Source organism: Dama dama, chromosome 10, assembly GCF_033118175.1.
Source record: "Dama dama isolate Ldn47 chromosome 10, ASM3311817v1, whole genome shotgun sequence".
In the NCBI taxonomy this organism is placed as follows: domain Eukaryota; kingdom Metazoa; phylum Chordata; class Mammalia; order Artiodactyla; family Cervidae; genus Dama; species Dama dama.
Genome location: NC_083690.1, coordinates 12,508,056 through 12,528,908, shown reverse-complemented (window position 1 = coordinate 12,528,908; position 20,853 = coordinate 12,508,056). Strand labels below are relative to the sequence as shown.

At 49.0% G+C, this 20,853-nt stretch overlaps 1 protein-coding gene across 3 annotated transcripts in view; it reads right to left on the bottom strand.

The window, feature by feature from the left end:
• The window catches only part of SNX29 (sorting nexin 29), a 566,190-nt gene that overhangs the window by 239,651 nt on the left and 305,686 nt on the right, over positions 1-20,853 (bottom strand). The window lies entirely within an intron of this gene.

Genomic DNA, 20,853 nt, shown 5'->3' with positions numbered 1-20,853 from the left:
ACACACTCGGTTTTTATGTGCCTAGAGACTCCACCTGTTAGGATCTGAACTGTGTTCTCACCAAATTCACATAGTGGAATGCAATCCTAAACCCCAGGATATCAGAATGCTACTGTATTGGAGATAGGGTCTTTAAATGAGGTCACCAGGGTGGCCCGAGGCCAATATGACTGGTGTCCTTAGAAGAGGAGGTCAGGACAGGGACATGGCTGAGGGAAGACCATGTGGGGAAGGCCGCCGTCTACAAGCCAAGCAGAGAGGCCCCAGAGGAAAGTGACTCTGCTGACACCCTGGTCTCAGACACCCCCAGCCTCCAGGGTTGGGAGAAAATGTAACACGTCATTTAAGCCACCCAACCTGTGACATTTGGTCATGGTGGCCTGAGCCAATTAATATTCCCTCCAATCTCCTCAAATTAGAGGAGCTCCCAACCTGCTGCCAAGGCTGATGGCTCAGAAGCTTAACAAGAACCCAATGATCTGAGCTGGACCATAAGGAAGACTGAGCATCAGAGAATTGATGCTTTCAAACTGCGGCACTGAGGAAGACTCTTGAGAGTCCTTTGGACTGCAAGGAGATCAAACCAGTCAATCCTAAAGGAAATCAACCCTGAATATTCATTAGAAGGACTGATGCTGAAGCTCCAATACTGTGACCACCTGATGCAAAGAACTGACTCACTGGAAAAGACCTTGATGCTGGTAAAGACTGAGGGCAGAAGAAGGGAGTGGCAGAGGACAGGATGGTTGGAGGGCATCACTGACTCAATGGACGCGAGTTTGAGCAAACTCCAGGAGATGGTGTAGGACAGAGAAGCCTGGTGTGCTAAAGCCCATGGGGTCACAAAGAGTCGAACATGACTAGCATATAACAACAACCACAAATATGTTCTACTAATAAAGCTGCCCAGGGGCTGTTTCAGCATCAACGCTGACCACACATGTGACTCACACAGAAGACATGAAATCCTGAGTCCCCTAGTATTTTAACACGACAACCCAGAGGCCCATCAACCCTACAGGAAGCCTCGAGTATGTCTCTCCACTCTTAGCAGCTGCCTCCACTGCAGCCCAGTCCAGTGTTTCCCAAATGTCTCTGACAACGGTCCACAGTAATAAATGCACCAAGCTCCAGCCAAATGGGGTCACCTCCACTGACCCCAGCCACAATCACTGCAACACCCCCACCCCACCCCCTGTACGCACATGGCTTCCAGGCCCTGTGCCCCCTTCACTGTCCCACTGTGAGACTGGGTACATTATTATCCCCATTTAACTCCAAAAAACTGAAAGCATAGTTTAGGCTTGCAGACTTGCAAGTGACCTAGATTCAAACCCAGGCCATCTGACTCCAGACTCCAGTCGGGGTTGACAGACTACGGCCCGTGGGCCACAGCCAGCCTTGCTGACTGCTTTTGCACAGCAAGTCTCATTGGAACACAGCCCCGCCGAGTCCTTTCTGAGCCGTCCACAAAGACGAGTAGATGCAACGTGACCACGTGGCTGTAAAGCTGAACAAATTGTCTGGCCCTTTACAGAAAGTTTGCCACGTGGTCCATGGACCGCATGGACCTAGTGATCCAGTGGTTAAGAATCCGGCGGCCGATGCTGGGGACAGGGTTCAATCCCTGGGCCAGAAGAGTCCACACTCTGCAGAGCAACTAACCCCATGCACCGCAACTACTGAGGCCCCGCTCCAGGGCCCACGAGCCGCAACTACTCTGGAGCCCAAGTGTCCCAGAGCCTGTGCTCCACAAGGGAAGCTGCCGCAACGGGAAGTCCGCACACTCAATGAAGTGGCCCTCACTCACCAGAACGAGATAAAAGCCCACGTCTTACTCAGTTCTAATGAGATGGACGAACCTAGAGCCTATTATACAGCATGAAGTCAGTCAGAGAGAGAAAGATAAATATTGTATACTGATGCATATATATATGGAATCTAGAAATATGGTACTGATCAATTTATTTGCAGGGCAGCAATGGAGAAAGAGACAAGGAGAATAGACTTATGGATGTGGGGGGAGGGGAGAAAGGGGAGGATGAGATGTATGGAGACAGTACCATGGAAACTCACAGCACCATGTGTAAAATAGGCAGCCAACAGGAATGTGCTCCCGTTGTATGACTTGTATGACTCCGGGAACTAAAACAGGGGCTCTGTAACAACCTAGAGGAGTGGGATGGGGAGGGAGATGGGAGGGAGATTCAGGAGGGAGGGGATATATGTATACCTATGGCTGATTCATGTTGATGTTTGACAGAAAACAACAAAATTCTGTAAAGCAATTATCCTTCAATTAAAAGATAAAGTGGCAAATAATAATAATAATAAACTGATTCATGGTTTAAAAAAAAAGAAAGAAAGAAAAGAAAAGCCCTCCCAGAAACAAAGACCCAGCGCGGCCAAAAATAATAAGTAATAATTCGTTTTTTAAAAAATGAGAGCTTGCCAACCTTGTTATCAGCTCCTGACCTACACCAAGCCCATCCCATTCAACCCTTCCAGACTCTCCCCAACTCTGACTGCCCTTCACACCCTGACAGGAGAAAAAATAAAAGAGAGAGAGAAAAAAATTGTATTTAAATATAACCCTCCTGATAAAATAAAGAAGAAATCAAATTCTCTGCAGGTTCTTTTGTTCTCAGGCATTACCAAGATGTCAACCTCATACAAGATAATAAATAACAAGAACCAGCAAAGTGCTTCCCAAATATTTAATTAATGCATTTTATCTGCTTCACCACCTGGGAACAATGGGCCACAGGTTGGAAGATCAAGTCTAAACCTTACTGTTGAATTCTTGGTTTCATAAAGTGCTTGTCACAACCTTGATATTACTTAAATGTAGCTTTTTTTCTGTTATTATTAATTAGGTTTTTTCCTAACAGTCGGTATCACAATTAACCTTCAAAGAAGAGCTGCTGGGATGCATGTAACTAATTTTTACAAAGCAAACCTTTCCCAAGTCACCCCGTGCTGGCTTTCCGTTCCTCCCTCTTTTGGCAGATTTCCTTGTCAAATTAAGATCTGCTCTGATACCGTGCAAATAAATGGCTGCGACATTCTAACAATGCTGCCGTTCTTACCAGTGACATTCAGAGGGGTCGACTGGAGTGGAGACAGTCAAAATGGAGGCATTCTTAGATTTTGATTCTCTTTTCCCAGGGCAAAATTTTGGAAAGGAAAGTCAGTTGAAACTTGGGTGTCATCACATGGTTTCTGTTCCTTTCACAGGGCAGTTGCCTTGCAATGTTGATGTAACATACTTACCATTAAGGAGGATTACGTAAGGGGCCAGAGGGAGAGAAAGAGCTTTCTGGGTGAAGTCACTCAGAGCTTGTGTCCTGGTTGAAAACTTTGCTGTTGCTTTCTCTGCTTCTTTAATTTCTCTCAACATCTTTCATTACCTGATGGGGTTACTGGGGTTTTAAAAATGAATGTCCAGGCAGCCTGGGAGGTTTCAGAAATTTCCCAGAGAAATGGATTGCTGGGTGAGGAGGACCATTTATCAGCTCTGAGCTGAGTTCATGGTACACTGGTTACCATCAGAGGGGCTAGGAGATGAGCAAAGAACCAACACTTAAGCTTCAAGGTCAACTAACTGGGCTTTGTGCTCAGTTGCTAAGTCATGTCTGACTCTCTGCAACCTAATAGACTGTAGCCCACCAGGATCCTCTGTCCGTGGGATTCTCTAGGCAAGAATACCGCAGTGGGTTGCCATTTCCTTCTCCAGGGAATCTTCCTGACCCAGGGATTAAACCCGAGTCTCCTGCACTAGCAGGCAGATTCTATGCTCCTGAGCCACCTGGGAAGCCCCCTTAAGGTCAACTACATGGGGGCAAAAGTACTAGACAGAATCACTTCAACAGACGAACTCAGACCAGGGATTACAAATTGGTTTTGCTCACTCTGTATCACCTATACAGAAGGAAAATTTTAGCCAGGTGCCAACATGTAAATGCCAAAAGCATTTCCCAGGGCAAGAGTCAGCTGGCACTGGCCCAGGGCCATCCTCTCTGGACACTCGTGTCTTCCACACAGTCCTCCCACGGCCTCCCTCACCCATGCTCCCAGCCTGGACCTCGCTGGGGTGTGTGTTGGTGAGGCCACCTTCACAGCACCCAGGGACCAGTTGGTGATAAGTTGCTCTGTTTTCTTAAGACTCCAAAGATACGGTCCTCAAAACTAAAGGGTTTCCTAAAAACCCATGGAATGCTGAGAAAATGGACTGAGTCATGAAGAAAAAAATGGGATGGCTCAAATAACCAACCAATAAGACAAGCTTGTATCTATCAACTGCCTGTTATGTGAAGAATTTGAAAATCCGATTCTGTCTACTCCCAGCAAACCTAAGAGGTAGGCCCATATGACAGATGGGAAAACTGAGGCACAGGAGAGACGTGATAAAGTCAGTATTCAAACAGTATTCAAATAAAGCCAGTATATATCCCTCTCGAGAGCACAAGCCCTTAACCACCCTAATAGTGTCTTCCCAGGGAGGGAACTCAGAATCCAGGGTCATTTTCTGCTGTGTCTGGACACCAGAGAGCACCCCTGAGCTCCAAAGACAAAGTTCTCCTCTGAGCACATTCTTGGTCTCTCTGAAGATTCAGCCTGGTGCTCATCTCCCTTTTCACCTCTGGGCAGGCAACAATTTCTGGCCAGTTGTTTTGTATTCATCATGGTATTCGCAGTTATTTTCTCTTGAGGGCAAAGGACAGTGCTGGTTTTTCTTATAAATAAATTTACGTTAGGCAAAAACTGAGAACCAATTTAGAGAAAATATTAAATTGGTACTGGTGGGCAGATACAGCAAAAATCCTGACAGTCAAATAGGAATGACTCAACTCAAGGTGACGGCGTGAAGATGTGTGGCGGGTGATGACTCAGCCTTAGGTAAGTGCATCTTCAGGAGGGTCGTCGGAACAGGGTGCTCAAGACAATCCCTGGGTACGCAGAAAGAAACACGGGTGCTCCAACTTAGATCTGGCTCTACCTGACATCTTAAAAGGTTTCAGGGTTTTGCTTTGTCTCATAAATAATCTATGCATATTGCAAACAAAGATGTACACTGCAGATTTCTTTTTATCAACTGGGGTATTCCACCAAAGCAGCTCAGCTACCCACAACCAGATTTCTGCTTTTCCAAGGGGCAGGATCCCATGAGATCTGCAGTGATCACCTGATGGGCACCGCCCCCACCCCCAGCATCCATTCCCTGTCCTTCCTGTGATGGCCTCTGACTTCCACTGGCGACCCCATGTAATTCTGGGCAAGAGGTTCCTCTCCTGGCTCCAGGGTGGAACATGTGATGGGACTAGACAGTCAGGGAACTCCCCGCTCCACTGCCACCACCAGCATGACTGGGACGACGGGTTCCGGCTCAGGTCCTCTGTGGGACACTGGGACAAATGCTTGTCCTCTGTGTCTGCTCCACCCACTTCTCCACAAATCAATCTCTCCATATCTCACTGTGTAAAAGGATAAGCCAATGGGTCAGCCTAGAGCCACCGGTTTTCCTCACTGCTGGCTCATCTAGTGAGCGGGGCTCGGCTATGGAAAAGCAGCGACTCCTGGGGAGCAGGCGAGGCAGGTGATGAGGGATGCCTGCGGCTGGCGGGAGGGGTGTTTCAACCTATATCCTGACCTCCTGCTGGAAGCTACAGAAACCTGCCGCCGACAAACCCACGAAGGCCGAGCCCAAGCAGTCCTCCCCGTCCAGGAAAATTTCTAAGAGAGAGAATGCTACTTCTTCCTTCTTCCTGATTAAGTGCCTCCACAGTCCACAGAGCCAGGAAGAACCCCTCCCTCCCAGGGCTGTTACAGGAGGGATCTGAGCCAACACGTGCCGAGCACGGAGCAGACCCTTCCTGGGACTGCTGCCCGTACCACTTCTCTAAGCAGCTGAGGCTTAGAGAGTTTCAGGAACATGTCCAGGGTCACCCGGTTAATAATGCATATTTGATTCATTTCATATTCATTCCACGTTTGTTAAGTATCCACTGTGTGCAAGCCACCATGTATACAATGGTGCCTAATACAGACAGGCACCTTCACCCTACATTCACAGACATTGAAAGTGTTAAGTCGCACAGTTGTGTCTGACTGTTTGCGACCCCATGGACAATAGCCTGGCCAGGCTCCTCTGTCCATGGAATTCTCCAGGCAAGAATACTGGAGTGGGTTGTCATCCCCTTATCCAAGGATCTTCCCAACCCAGGGATCAAACCCAAGTCTCCTGCATTGCAGGTGGATTCTCTACTGTCGGAGGCACCAGGGAAGCCCTCACAGACGGTGTCAGGTTCTAACTGAATGTGTTCTGGATTGCTCACAAAGTGAGGAAGTGAGACTTTGATGTGCTCTCCGTGGCTTGACAAGCAGTGCCTCCCACTTTCAGGGGATGGAAGGGTGGCTGTCACTGTGGGTCTCCAGACAGAACCCAGGAAAGGCCAGCAGGTACTCGAGTGGTCCCTGGGTCTGGGGCCCAGCTGCTCAAACTCCCCAGCATCTCTAGATGAGTCACTAAGCCCCATCATACAAGAAAGGGACGGGGGTGGGGGCACTTCCCTGGTAGTCGAGTGGTTAAGAATCCACCCGCCAATGCTGGAGACACGGGTTTGATCCCCAGTCTGGGACAATCCCACATGCCATGGAACACCTAAGCCACAACTAATGAGCCAGCGCTCCAGAGCCCGGGAGCTGCAACAACTGAGCCCACGTGCAAAGACTCCTGAAGTCCACGTGCCAAGAGCCCGCGCCCTGCAACATGAGAAGCCACTGTGATGAGAAGCGCAAGCACTGCAACGAAGAGTATTCCCCACTCGCCACAATTAGAGAAAGCCCGTGGACAGTGATGAAGACCCAGCACAGCAAAAAAAATAAATAAGTAAAAATAGTAATTAAAAAAAAAAACGGGACAGGAAAAGAAAGGATGGGTTGTTCATGAGGATCGTGGGAAACAGCCATGACAGAAAGCTGTCAGGGGATAAGGAGACGATGGGGGAAGGGGACCACCAGCTCAGGGGGCAGGACCCGAGATGGGAAAGGTGGGGAGCATCACATGTGGAGGCCTGTGGCCAAGCACAGGCCCTGCCTGCCTACAATCTGTGCATGGAGTCCTGGGAACGGCCATCTCTGGGCCCACAGATCGGAAGAGCGCCCACCAGCCCTTTCCCTGTAGAAGCCCTGGGATCCTGGGAACGACACTTCCTTGCTTTGTGAGCAATCCGGTGCACATTTAACTGTTTAATACCTGACACGGTCTGTGAGGGCTTCCCTGGTGGCTCAGACAGTAAAGAACCCACCTGCAATGCAGGAGAAGCCCTGGGAATGACAACGTAGAGAAACTTCTCTCTCTACGACAAGGGCAGGTGGGAGGGGAATGACTATGATTAGATTTCCTCCAAACAAAGTAGATAGGAAGCAAGCTGAGCCAGAAGTGTACAGGTCACATTTCATTTAATAGTTAAAAAAAAAAAATCAAATAATAAAGTGAGATGTGTCTAACCAGGAGGGACATGGGGCTTCTGTCCTGGCCACCACTTCATGGTCTACTTTCCACCCGACAGCCAGAGGAGCCTTTTAAACCCTGCCTCTGCTCAGAACCCTCTGATGGCTTTGCATGTGGCCTTGGAAGCTCCCACTTCCTGCCACCTTCCGAGCTCACCACGCAGCGGCCTTGTCTTCATCATTCTGTCCACCTGGAGGCCGCGGGAAAAGCCAAGACGGAGGAGCACACACAGAAACCAGGAGAAGAAAGGAGCAGAAGGCAGAGAGGGGGACGTGCCTGTGTGAGCCCACGGGGGCGGTGGGAGGGGCACAGCAGTGGGGATGGAGGGAGTAACCCTGGGCGGGCAGGGCTGGCCCTGAAGTAACGGAGAAGAAGGTCTGACGCCAGGAGAGGTGCCTTCTGCAGGTGACACCAGTCGACAACAAGTCAGCCCCGGATCCTTCCACTCCTGAGGCTACCGCCAGGCCCTCCGACCTATCAAGCTTGATCCTGCCTCTGGCCTTTGACTGGCTGTCTGCCTGGGACACTACACTCCTAGACCTTGAACTTCAAGCATCACCTCCTCAGAGGACCCCTGACCATTCTGCCCTGCCCCTCACCCAGCTGTCACCCCATCACGTTACCCGGTTCTTTGCAGAGTAGGGGGCTCTACCGGGAATCAGCTTGGCTGTGTATCTGTGCCTTTGCTGACTGTCTCCCCAACGAGAAAGTCACCTCCACTCCAGCAGAGAACATGTGCCTCATGCCCCGCTTAGGCCCCCAGCACCTGGCCCAGAATATGTGATCCAAAACTTCTACTGGTTTCTTTAGTGCTGACAGCCCTCCGCTGTTTTTGTAAATACAGTTTTATTGGCATTGGATCCATCTCCCAGGGCTGCCATGACAACATGCCACAGGCAGGGTGGCCTAAGTAACAGAAACGTACTGTTCCCAGTTCTGGAGGCTGGAAGTCCAAGGTCAAGGTGTCCGCAGGCTGGCTTCTCCTGAAGCCCCTCTCGTTGGCTTACAGATGGCCCCCTTCTCACTGTGACCTCATGTGCCTTTCCTCTTGGAGCGCATAGCCCTGGTGTCTACGTGTGTGTCCAGATTTCCTCTTCGCACAAAGACATCAGTCTTCCTGGTGGCTCGGGGACCTACTCTTATGACCTCATGTTTAGTCACTCAGTCGTGTCCGATTCTTTGCAATCCCATGGACTGTAGCCCACCAGGCTCTTCCGTCCATGGGATTCTCTGGGCATGAATACTCGAATGGGTTGGCATTTTCTACTCCAGGGGACTTTACCCACCCAGGGATCAAACTCACATTCCCTGTGTCCCCTGCACTGGCAGGCGGATTCTTTATTCACTGAGCCATCGGCGATCTACTCACTGGCCTGTGTCCACTACAGTCACACTGCGGGGGACAGGGCTTCAACACAGGAATTTGGGGCAGGAGGCGGGAACACCACTCAGTACAGAAGAGAGCAGAACCACACCCATGGTTGACACGCGGCCTCTGGCCGCCACCCCGCTTCAGCAGGAGAGTTCGGTTGTGACGCAGACCAGCACATGTGCACGGCCTGGAACATTTCCTAACCAGCCCTGCACAGAAGCTTGCTGACTCCTGATCCAGAGCAGGGCTCCTGTTGTGTTTACTGTATCATAATGATCCTCATTTTTCCCAAGACCCTTCATCAGAAGACCCCAGAGAAGCCCCACGCAGAGCGCCGGGACATGTTCTTCAGCTTCACTATCACCAGTAGTCTTATCACTCCCCTGGGTCGGTGACTGAGGCATCCCTGATTGCAGAGTATGATACCAGAGATGAAAAACCCAAGCCCGCAAAGCCATAATTAAGATGCACCCAGAAAACAAGGGAAGAGAATTACCTGTCAAATGCCAGCCCTCCGGCAATCTGTGAGAATACACAGTTTGCTAACAGCACCTGCAGTGTAATTCAGAAACCACGCGAGGACCGTTCGGAGGACAGAGGGATCTGGTGTTCCAGAAGGACACAGAGTTGATACTAAAGGTGTCACTTTTTATCCACCAAGAGCTACCAAGGGCCCCAGACATGCCTGGCTCCTATTCCTCCTGTGGCTTTTTCTCCCTTTCGGTTCAACCACAATTTCAATTAGAGGCAAAGAACCTCAGTTTCAAAAGCTCAGGGAAGAAGATGCTGAAGAAGCAACTTTAGCTTTTTTTAAAAACAAATCTTAGATAGTGTTTCCCATGTTCCAGGCACTGTTCTAAACCTTTCATCTCCATTAACTCATTCAGTCCTCATGACAAACTGATGGTGGGGGGACAGGCGTGGCATGCTATGATCTCCATCGTACAGGTAAGGAAACAGACTCAGAAAAGGTAAACGGCTCAGCCGAGATCACACAGCTACCAAGTCAAGGGGCCAAGATTGCAATCCAGGCCATCAATCCAGGGCTCAAGTTTGCCCCCAACCATCACTCTGTATTTCTTCTTTCAGGTGGAGAGATCTCATCTGTGGGCCAGTCATCCACAAATGCTATAATATTTCATATAATTCTAGGAATATATATAGCAGTCTAAACGAAGACTACATACAGAAGTCTAAAAGGAAGAATGACTAGCTTAGACACCAAAGAGGTAAGATCATAAACACTCTCTACATTATAAGAAACCACTGTTGCGAGATTCCATTTACTCAGACTCTACTACTTACGTAATCATTCTCTGAACCAGTATCAGTGGGGAAGCTACTCCACACCCAGCACTGGGTTAGGTGCAAAGAATACAATGGTGATGGAAACTGACACCACCCTGCCTTCACGGGACTTGCAGGCAAAGGGTCAAACAGACAGAAAACAAATGCTCACACGAACAATCACAGATTAAGACCAGAGATAACAGGAATCAGGCTAGGAGCTGTCCTAGTTCATCCTGGTGGGTCATGGAAGGGCCCTTCTCGCCCGGCCGGAATGTACCAGGTCACAGCTGTCAGGGGCTTTCCCAGAAGATGGACGAGCACGTGCAAAGGTCCTAAGGTCAGCCTGTGGGTGGGCACCACCATTCTACCCTGGCACAGACCATGAGGGAGGTGTCATCATACTTATTTCACAGAGGTATCACCTGAGCGGTTAAGACTCAGGGTCTCAAAGCTCCTATATCACAAAGCCATACCTTCCTGAATCCCAAGGCCATCTTGTCCCCAATGGGCCATGCCATTCTCTGTCTGTGAGAGGGCTTTCAAAGCCAATAGACTTTCTGGTTTTCTTATTCTTTGGATCCCATAGGAATGTCTCAGAGCCAACTATGTAAAAGTTCTATTTCCATCTTCTAAGAGTGGACAACACATCTAGGAAATTGTTTCCATCCGTAACACAGAAGTTACCTGGTCTATGAATTTTTTTAAACAATAGAGCCCTATGGAAGCATCTCCTCCACCCCTTGGTCCCCAGGAAAGCAGCAAAGGATGTTCCTGAGGAGGACGAGAAGATAAGGCACTAGATCCTGAGCTCCAAAGAAACAGGAGGCCCTGGGCTCCCCTGCCCTGCGCACCTCACCTCTGCTTCTGGGACAAAACCTGCCCCGTGGGACACTCCATTCTCAGCTGCATTCACAAGAAAGGCTCTTTGTGCTCACTGACAGAGCTTTCTTAAAGACAGACCCCCAACTCCCACCAACTGGCACAGAGCTAAGGGAAAACCTTTACAATACAGGTGATGGGTTTTCATTCAACTTGCATCTGTTATGCACCAGCCCCTGGCCAAGCACTGGGAATTTGGAGGTAGGTAAGTCATAAATAAATTAAAATGCTGTTAGTGTTGTGATAGAAAGACGCTCAAGGGGCTGGAATGGGAGGGGGCATTCACTCATTTATTCATTTATTCAACAAACAGTGATCAAGCACTGTAACAGACACTGCTCCCTTTCCCCCAACATCCTTTCTGCTTTAAAGTAATAAAGCTAATAAGTTGTGCTAGACACATGGCTGCCAGAGAGACTACATTTCCCAGCATCCCTTGCAGCCCAGCATCCCTTGCAGCTAGCTCAGCATGGCTATGGGACCAAGTGCCACCCAATGAAATGCAAATGAGTGATATGAGCGACTCCTGGGTCTCACAGCCAAGGTGCTGCCTCTCCCTTTCCCCTTCTCGAGGGCCAGCAAAGCAACAAGACAGAAGGAACCTGGGGTCTTCCCTGGTGTTTTAAAGTAAGCCTTTTTAAAAAATGAAGGAACCTGGGCCCCTAAATCATGTCACAGAGAAGAGCTGCATACTGCACGACCCCATACCAACTCGAGCTCTCATGTAAGAGAGAAGTGATTTTTTCTGGTTAACCCAAAGATAATCTGTCTGTATTAAGCTCATTACAACAAGCCCCACCCATTTTTGTTGTTGTTCAGTCGTCAAGCTGTATCTGCCTCTTTGCACCCCCAATGGACTACAGCACACCAGGCTCTCCTATCCTTCACTATCTCCTGGAGTTTGCTCAAATTTATTTTTTTTTTTTGAGTCAGTGATGCCATCCAGCCATCTCATTCTCTGCTGGCTCCTTCTCGTTTTGCCTTCAATTTTTCCCAGCATCGGGGTCTTTTCCAATGAGTCAGCTCTATGCATAAGGTGGCCAAAATACTGGAGCTTCAGCTTCAGCCCTTCCAATGAATATTCAGGGTTGATTTCCTTTAGAATTGACTGGTTTGGGCAGCATGGGCAACCCATGCTGCCCATCTCTTCTAGGTGCCAGGAATGCAGCAGTGACAGTCGAAGTCTCTCCTCCACAGAGCTCACCATCCTAACCACAGGCAGCCATCAACGAGTACTTCAGGCTGTGTTGCTCCAAAGGAAGGAAGGTGAAGGGTTTGAGGTTCATCCCTGTGAGCATGCATGCTCAAAAACACCCATTCGAGGAAGTGACAGCTCAGACCTGAAGGCTGAGAGCTGCCGGCCCTGGGAAGAAACTTCCATCCAGAGGTGGCTTTGGGAAGACATAGAAGAAGGCCAGTGCAGGGTTGTCCAGTGAGCAGAGGGGAGAATGAGACCAGAAATGAGGATGGAGGAAGGCACCTACACCAGCCCAAGAAGTCCAGGAGGACTGCCTGGAGGAAACGACACCTGGTGGTTGCTGTTCAGTCACTCAGTCACGTCCGACTCTTTGCAACTGAACAACAAACACCTGGGCAGGATATCAAATGATGTCCACAGGCAAGAAGGTGTGCTTCCAGCAGAGGGAACTGCATAACAGAAGCTCAGGAGGTAGCCCTCGGCATCTTCAGTTCCCATCTGCCCCTTTTGTGAGGGAACCTGCTGGAAGACCCCAGACACAGGTCCAGCAACCTTGGGGAGGAGAAGCACTGAAGGGTTGGAAACAATCAGCAGGTTCCTGGCTCAGGGGGGATTTCAGAAAGCCAGAAAGTGACTCCTCTGAACCCCTGGCAGGGTTTCAAATGAAGAGCTTGATTTTTAAATGATGTATCCTTGCATCCTTGCCCTGTGGAATTGATTATAAATGACCAGCCCTGGCTTATAACTTTCTTATCTAAAGGAAGCCTTACTTTATTTTTAATACAATTTATAACTAGGTGATGGTCCTCCCAGGGAAGCTTCATCTCATTATATGCCTTCCTCTCCTCCTTCCACAGTGGTTTCTGAAGAAACATCCAACTTCCCCTGCATGTTTCCATGACGGCGGTCCATGGAGAGACTCCAGGGGACATTTCGGGGCAGAAATGCAACAAGCAGCCTTTTCATAGCTCACGTGCTGTCTTGCTCACTGCTGACTCATGACTTTGGGTGAAGCAACAGCTGAGTCTGCAACTCCTCCATCCCCCCTGGTCCTCCTGGGGGTCACCCTCTCCTGGGCAGGGCTGCGGGTCTATCTCCATGATGAAGGGCCCAGCTGCTTCGGGGCACCCACAGCACCCTGGGGAAGAAACAAGAACGAACATGGCCTTGGCCCAGGCATGGTGCCAGCCTGCTCTTCACCTCACACTTCAGGTCTGTCTGTCCTTGCTGGCAGCCGCCCTGAGGACTTCAAGCTCCAGCATCAGTGGTAAAAACAACGGCCCTACAGAGGTTCAGCCTGCTTCTGCAATTGTGTCAGACCAAGCTCCCAGACCAGATTCTAGAACATCCGTGTGTACAGACTGCTTGGCGGTTGTGCTTCTTTCTTGGAACTCCAACTGCTGCATGTTTGACTTTAGAAGTATGAAGACAAAATACGACCCAGCACTGAGCCGGGACGTGAGCTGTGCAGATCAAAGGGGTGTGCGTGGCTTCCAGGCCAAGGGCAGGGGGATGATCACAGGCAACATGACACCCACTGGAGTCTCAACTTCACTGCCCTTTCTAAGGGACACTGCATCTCTAGCCTGGCAGTGATGGACACGGGTGATTAGAAGCTGTGAGTTGGCCCTGCTTCCTGGTCACCACCAGGGTCGGAGAGGGGCAAGGTAAGGACGATGGCACCTACCTCCGCGGTCCTCATGATGGCCTTTCATTCAACACACATCTACAAAGGAACTACTACGTGCCAGGAACCATGGAGGCTCTAGGATACCAAGCTCCCAGACCAGATTCCAGACCATCCGTGCGTACAGATTTCTTGGTGCACGAAGCAGCCTCTGCTCTCATGGAGAGGATGAATAAGCCGAGAAAGGCACAGGGGACACACATCAGCGTATGTGCGGGGGCAGGGAAGAAAACTGAGGGGGAGGGCAGCACCGTGGGAGGAGGCAGGGTATTCTGGAGATGAGAATTAGGGAGAAGGGTCTTCCTGAAAGGCAGATCTCTGAGCAGGGACCATAAAACCTTCAGGACAGTGAACTCTGGCAGGCTGTCTGCTACTGTCACAGCATCAGCTACAGACATGGGCAGGGCTGTGGAGATGGCTAGTTAGATGTGTATCTTTGCATCTCTCCGCCCGAGCACCTTGGGCATAGGATGAGACTCGCTGTTCTGCAGATAACAAGCGCTCTGTCTATACCGAAGGTCTTAACTGAGCACGACTCCAGTGGACCCAAAACTCTCGGGGGAGCGCATCACTTCACTCCCCTCTCTTAGGGTACACATAGAAATCAGAGGGGGGCCTCAGAAACCAAAAGCACTCCCAAGCACAATGGGGGATCGTCTTATCTTGGAGCACTTTCTGCTGATGCTAATGCCCCAAAGAGAAACGACCTTTCTGTCCTAGCAAGGCTGCCTTTTACCCAAAATCTCTGCCATAACCACGCATGTTTGAACCTTTATCCCCAGCCAACTGTGACCTGCGTTTCCCTGACTCACTTTTCTTTTCTCCACACCCAGCAGGTTAATGATCTTCTAATGGGTCTGGACATAACCGACAGCTTACATAATTACACTTATAATTGCCGTACCCTGTCGCTTTTGCTCACAAGATAAATAAATCCTTAGGTGTTGTCAAGACTCTCCAGCTGAGAAATTGATGGAACTGTCTTTAATTTGTACCTGTCCAGGAACATCTTTTACGTGTAAACAGCAACAGTGAATATTACACAGGCATGGCAGCCATCAGCCTTGGACCCAGGAAGTCAAGGCTTTTTCTCTGTTTTGTCCACTGTGAACCCCTGGCACCCAGAGGAGTGACCGGCACGTAGTAAGTACTCAGGACATATGTGGAGGGTAAGCGAGCAGCCGTGCTGGGGTTTGAGATCTATGCCTGTCCGAGCCACGGGCTGCGGCGCCCCGGTGGTCACCCAGCGAACCTGAGGCAGGAATCAAGTCCGGGACCACCCCAGGCCCTGCGGGGAAATGGTCACAAGGCCACACAGCCAGGACAGGTGGAGCAGGGGCTGCAGGTGTCAGAAGCCACCCGGCGAGGGGACCAGGTGGAGTAGCAGATGGCGGAGGATGAGGAACAGCAGGCGTTTGCCTGCCAGACCAGCTGGGTGTCACCTCTGCTGCTGGCTGTGCGACACCCTCAGAGCAGTGAGGCTGGGGGTCTGGGAGTCCCGAGGGTCAGGATCACCGGGGAGGCGAAGGACGACACGGAGGGTTGGTGGCAGCACTCTGCCGACAGCTGGGTCGTATTTGATCACATGAATGACCAGCCTGGCCACGCCAGTGCTCCATAGAGTCCTGACGGAAGGCAGACGGGCACTGCCCGCTGTGCAGACAGGCCCCCGGGAATCCCAGAGCCACGCGGGCTGTGACACTTGCAGACGGCTCAGGAGCCCAAGGGGCGCCCCCAGAGTCTACACTGACAGCCTCCTGCCTCGTCCTCTCTAGACAGGCACCCAGCAAACGCTTCCAGATGCCAGGCTGCACAACACTGGGCCAGATACTCGGGGTAAGACGGTGGGGAAAACAGACCCTGACCAGCACTCGTGAGACGCGTGAGGTCTCAGCACAGGTCCTCACTTCTGCATCGGCTTCCCCATTTGTGAAACGCGCGCGTGGTGACAGTTCCATGTGACATCGCTCCTCCCGTTCGTGACGTCACAGCATCCTCACTGCAAGGAGAACAAACACATCCCCCATCCCCTCACCACCACATCCCACTAATCCCCACATCCTCGGTCTCCTGAGCCCCAATACGCGTAACCATTCACTCCCAAGACAACATGCAGCTGGCATCACGAGTCCATTTGATGAAGGAGAAAATTTAGACTTGAGGCAGCTCTGAGCACCCCAAATCTGAACTTGCATCTTTCTGTTAAAGCCATCCCAGTGGCCAGAGCTCTTTTCTGAAACCCACTCTTCAACTATTTAAACGTAAGGAAGCTGGGATACAGAGGGGCTTGGGGGCCACGTCCCCATGATCCCAACATTCTCAGTCTTATTTTCTTTTTTATTGTATTTTTCCTAGGTTTTTTTCTAGGTCCTGGTTTGCTATTTAACTTATTTATTTAGTTAGTTAGTTTTAAATCATTTATTTATTTTTGGCTGGGTGACAAGGCATGTGGCATCTTAATTTCCTAACCAGAGATCGAACCTGCGCCCGCTGCACTGGAAGTGCTGAGTCTTAACAACTGGACCTCCAGGAAAGTTCCCCAATGTTCTTGGTCTTAAGACAAAGTTTAGAAGAGCAGCGATTCTCACCACTCCCACCAAGACCAACACTCTGCCTCCTCTGGACGCAGGGGCTCCTGGTCAGCTTGACAGGACAGCTTGGCGGACAAGCCTGTCCTTTGCTGTCACATCTCTAATAACTCTTGAAGCATCTCCAAAGTGCTGGGGAAACAGAGTGGAACATCCCGCTGTGACCTCTGAAGGCCAGGCCGCTGCCTCGGGAGCTCCGCCATCTGCGCCAAATGCAGGTTCCCTTCAATTTCAACTGGAGGGATTGTGGTTGTAAAGGCGGCAGAACGTGCATGCAAAGACATTTACATGCACGCTAGCCTCAGCCAGAACAGGACGAAGATGTCAAAAGCTCTGTAATATTCTAATTCTCCAGCCAAAGATTCTGCCGTTTCAACAAATCTCAAGATACATTTAAAGGCTCGTTATAAGTCTTGACAGGTTACAGCTTGTAGCCACTCTGCCTCATGTATGTGTGTTCAGTTGCTCAGTCGTGTCCGACTCTTTGCGAGTCTGTGAACTATAGCCCTCAAGGCTCCTCTGTCCCTGGGGATTCTCCAGGCAAGAATACCGGAGTGGGTTGCCATGCCCTCCTCCAGCGGATCTTCCTGACCCAGGGGTTGAAACCGAGTCTCTGACATCCCTCGAACTGGCAGGTGGATTCTTTACTGGTTCTTCCCAGGGCCACCTGGGAAACCCAGCTCCTCTGCCTGGCCATATACCAACAGAAAAGGCAAGAAATTAGACCACATTCTAGTGGAAACACTGTCTTTTCATCTCCAAAGTCCAGAAATGTGAAATTCGGAAACTGTCATTGCAGCGTCTGAGGTTTTCAGAGCCTGTATAGGACCATGATCAAGAGCCATCTGCTTTTCAGGGTGGGCCTGCGGTGACTAGGAGCCCAGTGCAAAATTTAAGAGGGCACCAAAAACAATCAGGCATAAAGATAAGTCATGTTTTTGTTTGTTTGTTTGGCTTTGTTTTTCGATGCTTATTAGCATGCGAGATCTTCCCCGACAGCGACTGAACTCATGCCCTTGCACTGGAAGCACAGTCTTACCCACCGGGCCACCAGGGAAGTCCATTAAGTCATGTTTTTGTGCAACATTCAGAAAACTCAAGATGAATGCAAAAAATCTATAATGAAAAGAACAGCACAATTTTTCATAAAGACGAGATGAGTGATACTGATTTGTTTGATTGCCTCAGGCTGTGTGATATGGTGGGGCTCCACACAGCTGCCTTATCTCTTGAAGAATGTATTTAACCTCCTTGTACCTTGGCTTCCTCATCTAGAAGATGGAAAGTACAAAAAATACCTTCCCTCAGAGGGCTGCCGTGAGGACTGAATGAGACAGTAAGTGTAAAGCATGTAGAGCATTGTGCCCGGCACAGAAATGTTCAATAAATGCTGAAAGCAGCACCCCATCTCCCACCACCTACTCCATCAGTAACATCTCCATCACCATTTTCCATCAGTAACACTTCCACCACATCTCCATCAATGACACCTCAAGCTCCATGACCTACTCTATCAGTAAGGACTCTACCTCCTCCTCCACCAAAAAACACCCCCACCAGCATCACATTCCTCATCAATATATTCTCAGTCAAAACCACCTCCATCATTAACACCTCCTCCTCCTCCAACAATAATACCACCTTCTCCACCTCCTCCCCTATCACCAAGAGGAGAAAGATGGAGAAAACAGCTAAGCCCCTTAAACAAACCAGGCTGTTCTGGGCCTCCTGAGATCTTTCCAAGCCCCAATCCACTTCCACTCAGCTTCTCAGTGGAAGAACTACTTCCTGGAACAGTGACTCCCTTCATTACCCCCTTCATGCTCAGGTAAGAGACCAAACTGTGCTGCTAAAGCATTTAACACTTTAAAAAAATAAATAAATAACCTAATTATTCTTGAATTTTTTGCATCGAGCCAGAAACAGCAAAGACTTCTCCAGCACTCAGCACATGGCAGGAACTACTAATAGTTTTGAATGTTTGGAGAACCAAACTGTTCCTACTATATGCTTGCCCTTTTCTGGCACTCATTAGCCATGAAATCACGTATGAACTATTCATGGGAGGGGAATTCAAAGACCACTATATACACTGCATGCATCGACTCTAAATTCTAGTTCCTACAGATTTCAAATAATCAGAAAGCTGAAATAACCAGCTTTTTTTTTTTATAGTGTCACATTATATAACTGATGCTCGTAATTATGGCCTTGAGGCAAGGCAAGCTCCTTAACTGCCTTCTAAATTATCGAAGATCAAATTATGTTCAGTTGCATTTCAGCGTTAAGTGTATTTTAATTATATTCTCATTCTTGGAAAATTAGTAACCCACAAGACTGAAAAAGATGATCAAGGCAGCTTTGTGAATAAAGTACTCTGGATAAAGCTCAGAGTTCCAGAATGCTCTCACAAACCCGTATTCTGCCATCATCCTAGGTAAATGAGAACTGTTTACAAGCTCTTTTCCAAAAATAATATGGCCATTTACAAACAGGTGTCTAAAAGAACAGTATTGTATAATTAAGTGAGAAAATAAAGGAGGGAGGAGAGGCAAGAGAACAGGTGAAGCCAACAGCAAGGTTAAACAGAAAACACACATTACAATGTCTCCACTATCAATGGCTCCATCCAGATGAGCCCACATTTGCCTCTGAGCTTCCTAGCAGCCAAGGCAAAGAAGAAAACATGATCAGTGACAGTATTTGCAACACCCATTAGACTTAACTGCATAGTCAAGAGAATCATTCCTGGGACTTATAACTCTGAGAAATTTCTCCCACATAGAAATTACTCACATTCTAAGTGAGAGAAATTTCTCACATTACGCACAATGTGTTGTAAGCGGTCACCAATATTCCTACCTACGTGCTTGTAGAAAACACTGCAATGATTTTCAGCAGGCTGCATCTCCTGAAACCCCAAGGGTGGAGGACAAAAACTCAACCACCACTGAACACACGAGATAGGCTGAGCCATGGGGACACCAGGGAGGAGTAGGTGGTTAGGGACTCTAACAAGCAGGAAAGTTCGTGCAAAGCATCTAAAGGAGGCAGTGGGAACTCGGCTCCACCTTGAAACCGTGAACAAACCACTGTGTCCTTGTCTTTTGAAGCAAAATGATGCAGACCCCAGAGTTAATGACTGGGAAATGTGAAGATGTCGAAACAAAGACTAGCTTTGGGGCTAGGGAACTGGTAACAATTTAGACTGTTATTTCTGCCAGATAGCAGAACCAAGGAACTCCCAGTTTCCTGAAACATAAAGGCCTGACACACACTCCTGAGTTGCTTTTACAGGAAGCAGGCTCCCTCCAGAGGAAAACTGCTGACCACAAGAACACAGACCCTAGGCTGGTGGAAACTAGAAGGTTGATGATGCTTGAAACTTCATCCTGATGCCAACCAATCCAAGAACTGTCCACGAGCTTATCACACCCTGCCCCTCGAACACTATAAAACTCCATTCTCCAGGGTGAGTCACACGGTCTTCAGGGCATTGTGGCCCCCTTTGTCTGGCAAAGCAATAAAAGCTACTGTTGTGCTATTTCACCCAAAACTCTATCTCTGCATTTCTATTCGGCACCAGTGAACAGAGGCCGAGTTTCCGCAACAATCTGACAGCTGCTGTGTGTGAATATGGGCCCAGTGGCTCCAGACAATTCAATTTTGTAATTTATGAAATAGTTCAAGCATAAAAGGAATCGGGTGGAGAGGGAGGTGGGAGGGGGGATCGGGATGGGAAATACGTGTAAATCCATGGCTGATTCATATCAATGTATGACAAAACCCACTGAAAAAAAAAAAAATAAAGTTCTAAGATATGCAGTAAATTAAAAAAAAAAAAATAAAACCTTGTTTTCTATGGTGTTATAAAATGATTAATCAGAGGGTCAATACACATGGAAAAAAAAAAAGAAATAGTTCAAGCATAAAAAGAAAGAAATAGCATACATACATAGAGGAAATAAGTAACAGTTAACAAAACAAATACCTGTGTACCCACTCACTGACTGTATCACTTAAGATACAGAAATATCCGGTACTTTTAAGAACCTCTCCCCTGTGAGCACTGCACTGACTTCTATATCTGTCATCCCTTTGGTTTTCTGTGTATACTCGTCACATCCGACTCTGCGACCCCATGGACTGCAGGCCACCAGGCTCCTCTGTCCATGGGATTTCCCAGGCAAGAACACTGGAGTGGGTTGCCACTTTCTACTCCAGGGGATCTTCCCGACCCAGGGATCGAATCTAGGTCTCGTGCACTGCAGGCGGATTCTTTACTGACTGAGCCACCATGAAAGGTTTTTCTGGCTGGCTTACCAC